Genomic DNA, 10,783 nt, shown 5'->3' on the forward strand with positions numbered 1-10,783 from the left:
GAGAAACTGTACTTATGATCCAATCAGCTCCCACCAGGTCCCTCCCTTGACACATGGGGATTACAATTCAGGACGAGATATGGGTGACGGTACAGAGCCAAACAATATCACACCTCTTCCTAGCTGTGTGATCTTGGGCATGACCTCTGACACCTCTATGACTCTTACTTCTCATCTGAAAAATGGGGATCATGGTCAGAGTTCCTACTTTATGGGATTGTGGTGAGAATTAAATGTATGTAAAGTACTTAGAATGATGCCTAGTTCAAGATAAGTACTATATATGGGTTTGTTATTGTTATTAGTAGCAGTCTTAATACCTAATTTTGAAACCCAAATCAATTCCTATCTTTTCTTCAAAGCCTGCCTTGACATCCAGAAGAAATTTCTCTTTCTTTTGTTTTTCCTGTAACATTTAATCTCAGTGATAGAGCCAGATGAAACATTAAGGCCCAGAGAGGGTTTAGGACTTATCCAAGGTCAACCTAAATTACTAGTAGTTAAGACGAAGGCTCCCCGACTCCGCAACATTCTCAGATGCTTCTGGATCCTTCATTTCAATTCCTTTTAATCTTATGTGTCCAGAAAAAATAAAAATAGCAGGGTCCCCAGAATAATCAGAAAACACATATGTTAAAATAGCCTTTAAGTTACCTTTAGTCTTCTTGCTCAGAAGAATGTAAGTACAGGGGATTGTTGGTGTTGAGGAAAAGACCAAGTGTGAGGAATGTGAGCACTAAATGTGTAAAGGTGGAATCCAGCTCTGTTTACACTCAGGCTTGGGCATACACATTATCTCCATTAAGAAATCCCAACTTTCACCAAGTAGATGGCAGGGAGATGGCCATTACTCATGGAGGCTGAGACCCTGTCATCAGTGTGGGAATACAGGGAAAAGGGGAGGAAGAATGGGTGGACTAAAACAGGTGGCTATGTGTATTTAATTTAATGGATGTCAGTATGATTTGAGAGCTCTGAGGCATTGGGCTAGGCACTGAAAGAGAAAGTCATAAAGATGACTAATAATTGACTTGGCTCTATGACGTGGCAGTCTTCTTCCAGCTTCCTTGACAGGCTGGAGAAGCCATTAAAATGCTAGCAGGGCTAGTTCTGACAAGCTTCTGCAGGACCTAAAAAGAGATTTAGAAGAATTGTGGCTTTCCAGACAGCAACCTTTCTGGCAAGCAGGACTCAGTCTGGACTGTTAGAGATCGGGATACTCTGGGTTTAGTGTCCATAGGCTCAGCTGCCCAAGAAGGCAAGCTCCCCTCACAGAATGAAATACCTAAAGAAACTGAGGACAAGGTAGTAAAGTAGGTGTTATAGTTTGAACGTTTGTCCCCCTAAACCTCATACTGAAATTTGATCCCAATTGCTGGAGATGGAGCCAAATGGAAGGTGTTTGAGTCATGGAAGCAGATAGTTCACTAATAGATTAATGCACTCCCTTTGAAGAGGGGTGGGGAAGGTGAGTAAATTCTCACCTTATTAGTTCCTGGGAGAGCCAGTTGTTAAAAACAGTCTGGCACCCCTGCCCCTTTTCATGTGATCTCTGCAAGTGTCTGCTCCCCTTCACCATCTGCCATAATTGGAAGCAGCCTGTGGCCCTCATTAGATGCCCAATCATGAAGTCTTCCAGACATCGGAATCATTAGCTGAGTAAATATTTTTTCTTTGTAAATTACCCAGCTTCAGGTATTTCCTTATAGCAATACTAAATAGACTAAGATGTAAGGTTTACCAGGCACGAAAAAAAAGTCAAGGAGAGGATGAGATGGGGTCACAGAATCTTAGAACTGAAAGACTTTCTCCTTCTCCATTGCTCAGACAAGAAACAGTGGTCCCAAAAAAGGAAGCAAGGAGCCCAAGGTCACACAGTAAGATGCAGATATCAGATTGAGGCCTGGGGATCTTAATTTCCAATCTAGTCACTGTTTTTTTTTTTTTTGTTTGTTTATTTTGTTTTTTTAACTAATTTTCTGAGACATGTAACTGATATCAAGTTGCCTATTTAACTCTATTATGACCCTTAAAATAAGATGGAGGTTGAATACATTTTTTTTTAATTTGAGTATAGCTTCTGTCTTTTAAAATAATGTGGTGAAATTTGATCCACAGTTTGAGGTTGACAGAGACTAAATGTACAGAACACTCATGATATTAATGTTGTCCCCCCAACCCATATTCTTTCTCTCTCCCAGAATGCATATGACAATAAATAAAATAATATTAGTGAAAAATCCCATCCCTACAACACAGAGAAACACTTATCCTCTGATTTCTGTAAAATAAATAACAAATGTTTATTGAGTACGGTGTCTGTGACAGGGGTTGCTCTGAATTCTTTACACTTACTCATTACAGCAATGTATTCATTACAGTAATCCTTTAAGGCAGTTGCTGTTGTTATCATCCCAACATTAAGGCAGGTACTGTAATTATCACCTTAACTTTAGGGATGACAAACTCAGTCACAGTTATGTGACTTACCCAATGTCACATACCTAGTAAGTAAACACAGCCAGGATTTGAACCTGCTAAGGCCAGGTAGGTTTGCACTTATAAGCACCAGCCTGCAAGAGCAGCTGCTGCACAATTTTCCGCAGTAGTATAGAAATCATGGATAGAAGGTAGCCCAAAACAGATCAGAAGACAGGTGAGTAATGGAGAGAAGGAAGGAGGCAACTAAGCTATAGTGTGCCTACTGTACACCAAGCACCAGGCTTTGAATTTTCTGAAGCTGGCCTTTAGCCTTGGGTCTGTCCTGGATGCAAAGCCAGCACTGAACTGAACTGCTCTGATCTGAAGCCAGTTTGGGCCCAGCCTGGCCACTGGAACAACAGTCATTCCAGATGACATTTATTGAGCACTTCCTGTGTGACAGGTAAAAAGCTAATCACTTTCCATATGTTAGTTCATAATGCCTTACAACAATCTTATGAGGAAGGTACGATCATTAACATCAGTTTGCACAAGAGGAAAGCACTAGCCATGGGGCCTTCAGTGAGTCTTTTATTATGGGGAGGGGATTGTTTAGTAGCAAGTATCAGTAGAGTTTCCCTGAGTGAAGGTCATACTGTCCATCAATTAAGGATCTGGGGCCGAGAAGAAGGTAAAAATGGAGGATGCCCCAACAGCTACTGTGTATTTGTTTTTTTATCACTTTCCTCCGACATTGACAGTGAGCCATGTTGTCTCCCAGGAGGAGATCCTCTCTCTGTCCTTAGAGAATTAGTGGAGTGTGTCCTTCTCTTGGGTCAGGCTGAACACCCCACTGCCTGAGCCTAATAGCAGGAGGTTGTGACATGCCTATCCCTGTAGTCCTATTAACCTATGGTCCCCTTCTGATTTCCCCGGGCACCCATAAGTGCTACAGGTTGTATTTCTTACCATCAGGAAAAGTAGACTTTGGATGAGCCTAAGATTTACCACAAGAATGAATGGCAGGATAAAGGGGACAAAAGACAGAAAACAATAACAGTATTTAGAATGCAATGTAGTGAAAGTCACTGTTAAACAAAAGAAGGAACGCTGAAAGGAAAGTCAAGAGCCTGAGGCTGCATTCCAATATTTGTTGGGAGAGTATGTCCGTAATAACTACCTGCCATTTCATGAGGGCTCATGGTGTGTCTGTCACTGCAGTAGCAGCTTTTCCTAAATTATATCACTCAGTCCTCACAACTGCTTTACAAAGCAAGGATTGTTAATGTGACCCCCATTTTACAGAAAAGGAAACTAGAGCTCAAAAGAGGATACAACTTGTCTAGGGCCACATAGTTAAGAAATAGGCAGAACTGAGTTTCAAACCTAAACAGTATGACTCCAGAATTTATGGTGCTAAACCACCCCCACTCCTCAATGCAGTTGTGGACTTCAACTTTCCTACTTGGAAAATGAAACAAAGCTCCAGCTCTGAAATTCTGTAACTTTATTTAAACCTTAGAAAGGGTGCCTGAGGGAGCAGTCTTGAAAGCTGCAGATGATCTTCTGTTTTCTTGCGCATAGTTGAATGAGGGGCCAATGAAAGGCAGCGGTGGGAAGCCTGGCAGAATGCTGCCTCTTTGGACCTTTTCCCACCTGAGGAGCTTGAGATTTATTAAACACTAGCATATTTGTGTCCATGGTCCCTTTCTTATGTCTCCTCTTACCCTAACAGGTCCACTCAGAAAGTAGGATGAGCAAAGCCACCTGGCAGGTTTGACTGGCCCCAAGACAAAAGCCAACCCTGCCTAGGCAGGTAAGCCCCCCAACCTAGCCGAGTGCACAGGAGGACTTTGTCTCTTCCCTTCCCCTGAGTCACAATGGGAGGAGTAAGAAAGAGTTGTCTGACCCCCAATTTTCATAGCAAAGGCTTTTAAGAAGAAAACTGAGGTCAGATGCAGTTGTTTGGTTTCAATATTAAAGTTTCTAGCATTTTCTGAGCACATTATATTTTCTATGTGATTCTCTATACATTCTCTCTTTGCTTCCTCACAGTAAACCTAGAAGCTAAGAAAGGAGGGAGGGAAGAACACACCACATTCATTTTATTGATAGATGAGGAAACTGACATCCAGAGAAAGAAAGAGCAATGCAAGCCCCGGAAAACAAGAAAGTCAGAATTTTGCCCTACCTGCTAGGTGGGCACTTCTACAGTGCAGAGCTAGGGGACTCCATCCCAGGATCCAGGGAAGACAGTCCCTGATTCCTGAGCAGGATGCTAGGAGGCTATAGAGCAACTTAATCTGTGTGGTGCCTGCCGTAGGTTCAGCTAGCCAGAAAGGAATCATCATGAGACCATCCACGCTGTCTTCTGGCCAAGCTTAGAAAGGCTCAGAAAGGATTGATATGGCAGCATCAGGACCTAAAACTTCATCACCTAGTTGTTGAAACTTGGTTCAGATTTTACTTTCAGATAAAAAATTACTAATTCATCAAAATGGCACAGTGGAACTAGGGAACCAAGCTTTTAGTAGAGAGTCAGGAGATACAGGGGACCCAGCAGCTCAGCTTCCTTTGTGATTTGCTTAAGTGCTGCCCTGGTTTGGAGCTTGAGTTCCATTTGTTACATGAGGAGGTTGGACTCCTTTGTTATTTAAATTTCCCTCTAGTACAGGTTTTTTTTTTTTTTAAATACTTTAAGTTTTGGGATACATGTGCAGAACGTGCAAGTTTGTTACACAGGTATACACATACCATGGTGGTTTGCTGCACCCATCAACCCATAATCTACATTAGGTATTTCTCCTAAGGCTATCCCTCCCCTAGACCCCCTCCACCTGACAGACCCCAGTGTGTGATGTTCCTCTCCTTGTGTCCATGTGTTCTCATTGTTCAACACCCACTTATGAGTGAGAACCTGCGGTGTTTGGTTTTCTGTTTGTATGTTAGTTTGCTGAGAATGATGGTTTCCAGCTTCATCTGTGTCCCTGCAAAGGACATTCACTCATCCCTTTTCATAGCTGCATAGTATTCCATAGTGTATATGTGCCACATTTTCTTTTTTTTTTTTTTTTTTGAGTCGGAGTTTCGCTCTTGTTACCCAGGCTGGAATGCAATGGTGCAATCTCGGCTCACCGCAACCTCCGCCTCCTGGGTTCAGGCAATTCTCCTGCCTCAGCCTCCTGAGTAGCTGGGATTACAGGCACGTGCCACCATACCCAGCTAATTTTTTTTTGTATTTTTAGTAGAGACGGGGTTTCACCATTTTGACCAGGATGGTCTCGATCTCTTGATCTTGTGATCCACCCGCCTCGGCCTCCCAAACTGCTGGGATTACAGGCGTGAGCCACTGCGCCCAGCCCTTTATCCAGTCTATCATTGATGGGCATTTGGATTGGTTCCAAGTCTATGCTATTGTGAACAGTGCTGCAATAAACATACATGTGCATGTGTCTATATACTAGAATGATTTATAATCCTTTGGGTATATTACTTATTGCAGGAAGAGAGAACACACACCATGGGGAACCAGGGAGTGTCTCAGTAAGAGGCATGAGGAAAAACTTACTATAGGATTTGGGCATTCATTGGTGATTTGAAGGTGTATCTAAGGAAGTGGAGGTTTGCTCTAGATTGTATGCTGTCAAAATGGAGGACAATTTTATGATTGCACATCTTACTGTTATCTATAGGGAGGGAGACTAGAGCAAGGATAAAGGTGTAATTGGGAAAGAAGCAGCAATCATTTATTTTGGCTAAGGAGGGATGCTTGGTACAGATAGCATAGCAAGCTGATTTCTGTGCTTAGACAGAATTATGAAGTGACCTTGCCTTGTCTCATTATATCATGGTCTTGTAGTAATCTTGTCTGAAGTTGTTATTTTGTGAAATTATTGATACCATTTATGAAAATAACATTATTTAGCCATGAGTGCCAGGCCAGCCTTAAATGTTAGAGACTGTTTTTTTTTTTTTTTTTTTTTTAATTCTCTCATTTGAATAAGGACAGATGAAGTTGGGCCACAGCACATCAATCCACCTAACCATTGCAAGATTTTAATTACAATCTATAGGGTGTCCATCCAATATTGTTTGTAGTTGATCTGGTGTTGATCCTTTGTACTACTTCTGTTATAGGATGAGATTTTGAAACACCTCACTTGACAATAGCTGCTTAGTAGCATTTAAGACTCCGGACAGGATATATTGGCCAACTTTTACATAGGCAATTGTCAGAAATAAAATCATTATTAGTCTTTGCCATAAGTCCAAGCTGAGGCAATGGAAACATGTCCCAGAATTCAGTGGGGTCTGTTTCAGAAAACCAGGTGGCTTTTTCTCTTGGCCTACTCATAGACTGTTTTCTTTTTCCTGTAGTATTTATATAGGAGCAAAAAAAAAAAAAAAAAAAAAAATGCTGTAGCACAATTCCACTTGGCTGGCTAAGAGGAAAGAAAGGACTATACAATTACCCATTATAACTTTAGTTAATTAATTCAGACTAATTTGTTGGGCTTCTGAAACAGAAGTGCTTATAATTTAATGACTTGTGCAAAAGTTTTAAACCACCCTTTCTAGTTCTATTATTCCCTCTGTGAGAGTTGCAGATCACAGAATATTCATGGAGAAGAAATTTATTATCCCTCCAGGAAGTTTTACTGAATAACCTGACCTTGTTTTATTTTGGGGACTTCAGGGAATTGCCTTTAAATAAATAAAATTTACTGAAGGGATAGTTTTAAATATCTGGAAATCTCTAACAATTGCTGCTAATACACAGGAAAAATTAATGAACACTAGAGCTCATTTTTCCTAACTACCTTCGATGTATCCTTTAACCAACCTTCTCCCCATTCTCTCCTCCTCCCTAAGCTCCCCAGCCTCCAATACTGGGTTTTTCTTTGTGGAAAGTTTCTTTATTACTTATTCAATCTTTTTACTTTTAATGGGTCCAAGTAGACTTTCTGTTTCTTCTTGAGTCAGTTACAGTAGTTTATAACTTTCTGGAAATTTCTGTCCATTTTATTTAAATTATTTATTAACATAAATGTTCACAGGATTCCTTTCTATTTTTTATTTCTGTATAGTTAATAGTAGTGATATCTCCTGATTTTAGAAATTTTAGATTTCTTTTTTCTTTGTCAGTCTAGATAAAAGTTTGTCAATTTTATCAAACTTTTATAAAAAACAGCTTTTGGGATTGTTGATTTTCTCTACTTTTTTTTCTATTTTCTATTTCATTTATTTTAGTGATAACTGTGAAAAGAAAGCAAAAACTTAGGACCCCAATTCACTATGCCAGAAAAAATTACCCTAAAAGCTGAGTCGTGCAAGAAAATGCCTTTCCTTTTGTTCCTAAGCAGATAGCCATGGAAAAACATTTAAATATCTTCACAGGTAGCTACTATATGTTCACCTTATCTTTATGTAAAGTGCAGATTTACTGAGCATGAGAGGAATACATAATTGACTATTCCCCTACCTGCTCCTCTTCTCTTGCAACCTGTGGATTCAATAATGTGATAATACCCTCTTTCTTTCCCTTCTAGTCTGCTTTTCTCCTTTAAAAATTGAAGGCCCCCAAATCATCTTTGGATAAAGGCACAAACCTGTCTCCCAAGCATGTCCTTAACCTTGGCAAAATGAACTTCTAAATTGATTGAGATCTGTCTCAGATACTTTTTGGTTTACATAATTTTCAGGTCATATTTGACAGAAACCAGTCTTCCAAATTAATCTGCCTTGGGGAAGTCTTGTGACTCAAGGGCAACATTCTCTCTCTGAGTAAATAATCTTATGGTAAATTCCTCAAATTGTTGATGTATTGATCAATGTATTACCTACAGACACTAAATAGGATGCTGATTTATTTTAAGATTAGCTGAAGCATGAATTTCTACTGATTGCCTTGCACCTAGACATTTTTAGCCTCTGTGATACAATCTGTAACTAATGACTGTAGCTTCTGTATTGTCTCCTCCAATGAAAAGAGAACAACTTCAGTATGAAGAGTCCATCTCCCTTCTTTTAACCTTTTCTATAAAATCCTTTCACCTAGTGACAGATTTCAGAACACCACCAACTCTGTTGGTGTGTCTTGCAGATTTATTATCACATTTGGCTTCCAGTAAACTTTTATCAAATCATTTCTGCCTCAATAGCCTTAATTTCAGTCTAATTAAATTATAATCTATTATTTTCTTCTTTCTGCTTACTTTGGGTTTACTTTGGGTTAGGTAATTTAAGATCACTCTTCTTTTGTAATTTAGGCATTTATAGCTGTACATTTTCAAGAACTACTTTAGCTGCATCTCAAGTTTTGGTATATTGGTGCTTTTATTCATCTTAAACTGTTAATTTTCTTAGTAGTCTCTTATTTGAACCATTAGTTATTTAGAAGTGTGTTTTATAAATTCCACGTATTTATGAACTCAAATTTTCTTCTGCTGTTGATTTTTAATTTCATTTCCTTGTGGTCAGAGAGTCTGATATTGTGAAATATATATTTGGTCTTTGTCCTTGTTCCCAGCATCAACTCCCTAAATTCTTGGAATCCTCAAAGTCATAAGTATCTTTTCGTATACTAATGAGTTGACCACACCAGGCATGGTAGTGCATGCCTGTAATTCCAGCACTTTGAGAGGCTGAGGTGGGCGGATTGCTTGAGCTCTGGAGTCTGAGATCAACCTGGGCAACAAAGTGAGACCTCATCTCTAAAAAACAGAAAAAAAAAATGAGTTGACTGATCGCTGTAGCCTCTATGTAGCTTCAGAATGGATGCTGGTCACCAGAAAGACCAAGGCAGAATTAGAGGGCTGGAACTTTTAGTCCCACCCCCTAACCTCCAAGGAGGAGAGAGGGCCTGAAGATGAAGTTGATCACCAATGGCCAATGATTTGATCAGTCATGCCCACTTAATGAAGCATTCACAAAACCCCAAAAAGGACTGAATTTAAAGAGCTTCCCAATAGCTGAACACATGGAAAATTCTGGAAGGTGGTACACCAAGGGAGGATTTGGAAAACCTGCACACCTAATCCCGTACCTCCATCCTATGTGTCTCTTCATCTGTATCATTTGTAATATTCTTTAGAATAAACCAATAAATGCAAATTAATGTTTACCTGAGTTTTGTGAGCCACTCTAGTAAATTAAGCAAACATGAGTAGGGAATCATGGGAGCCTCAGTTTATAGCCCATCAGTCAGAAGCACACGTGAAACAACCTGGGCATTGCAATTGGTATTAGAAGTAGGGAGCAGTCTTGTGGGACTAAGCCCTCAACCTGTGGAATCTGATGCTATCTCCAGGTAGATAGGGTTGGAATAGAACTGGGTTGGAGGATATCCAGCTGGTGTCTGCTGCAGAATTGCTTGCTTGCTTGATGTGCACTTACATCTGCTGTCAGAAGCACCTTGAGAGAGTATAGTGGGAGAAACTGAGGGTTTTTTTTTCTCTCTCTCTCAGAGAGCATTAAGTGGATGATTTCAATCCTCCTAAATCGACTGAGGCTGGTTTTATGACCTAGCATGTGAGCTATCCTGGAGGATGTTGCATGTGCACTTGTAAAGAATGTGTATTCTGCTGTTGCTGGATAGAGTGTTATACAGATATTGTTTAGTTGATTTATAATGTTGGTCAGTTCTTCTATATCCTCGATATATTCTATTATTCTGCTATCTTTACTATTCTAAAACGGCCAACTTTATGTATGCTAACAGTTTTTGTCTCAGTGTCTATTTTGTCTCATATTAATAAAGCCACTCATGTTCTTGGCCAGGTCCAGTAGCTCACATCTATAATCCCAGCACTTTGAGAGGCTGAGGCGGGTGGATCACTTGAGGTCAGGAGTTCGAGACCAGCCTGGCCAACATGGTGAAATCCGGACTTTACTAAAAAAAAAAAAAAACATTAACTGGGCATTGTTGTGGGCACCTGTACTCAGCTACTCAGGAGGCTGAGATGAGAGAGTCGCTTGAGCCCAGGAGGCAGAGGTTGCAGTGAGCCAAGATGACACCACTGCACTGCAGCCTGGACAACAGAATGTGAGACTCCAACTCAAAAAAAAAAAAAAAAAAAGGAAAAAGAAAAGAAAAAGAAAAGCCATTCATGTTCTCACATGATTGCTATTTGTATAGTATATCTTTTTCTTCCCTTTTACATTCAACCTATTTGTATCTTTGAATTTAAATTGTGCTTCCTGTAGAGAGAATGAAGTCTGATTGTGCCTGATGATCACTGTCTTTTGATTGGATTATTTAATCCATTCACATATTATGTTACCATTGATATGACTGGGCTTACGTCTGGCATTTTATTTTATTTTAAAACAGTTTTCTGTAGAGATGGGGTCTCACTATATT

The sequence above is a fragment of the Sapajus apella genome, unplaced genomic scaffold (assembly GCF_009761245.1).
Source record: "Sapajus apella isolate SASKATOON/1434 unplaced genomic scaffold, GSC_monkey_1.0 scaffold91, whole genome shotgun sequence".
In the NCBI taxonomy this organism is placed as follows: domain Eukaryota; kingdom Metazoa; phylum Chordata; class Mammalia; order Primates; family Cebidae; genus Sapajus; species Sapajus apella.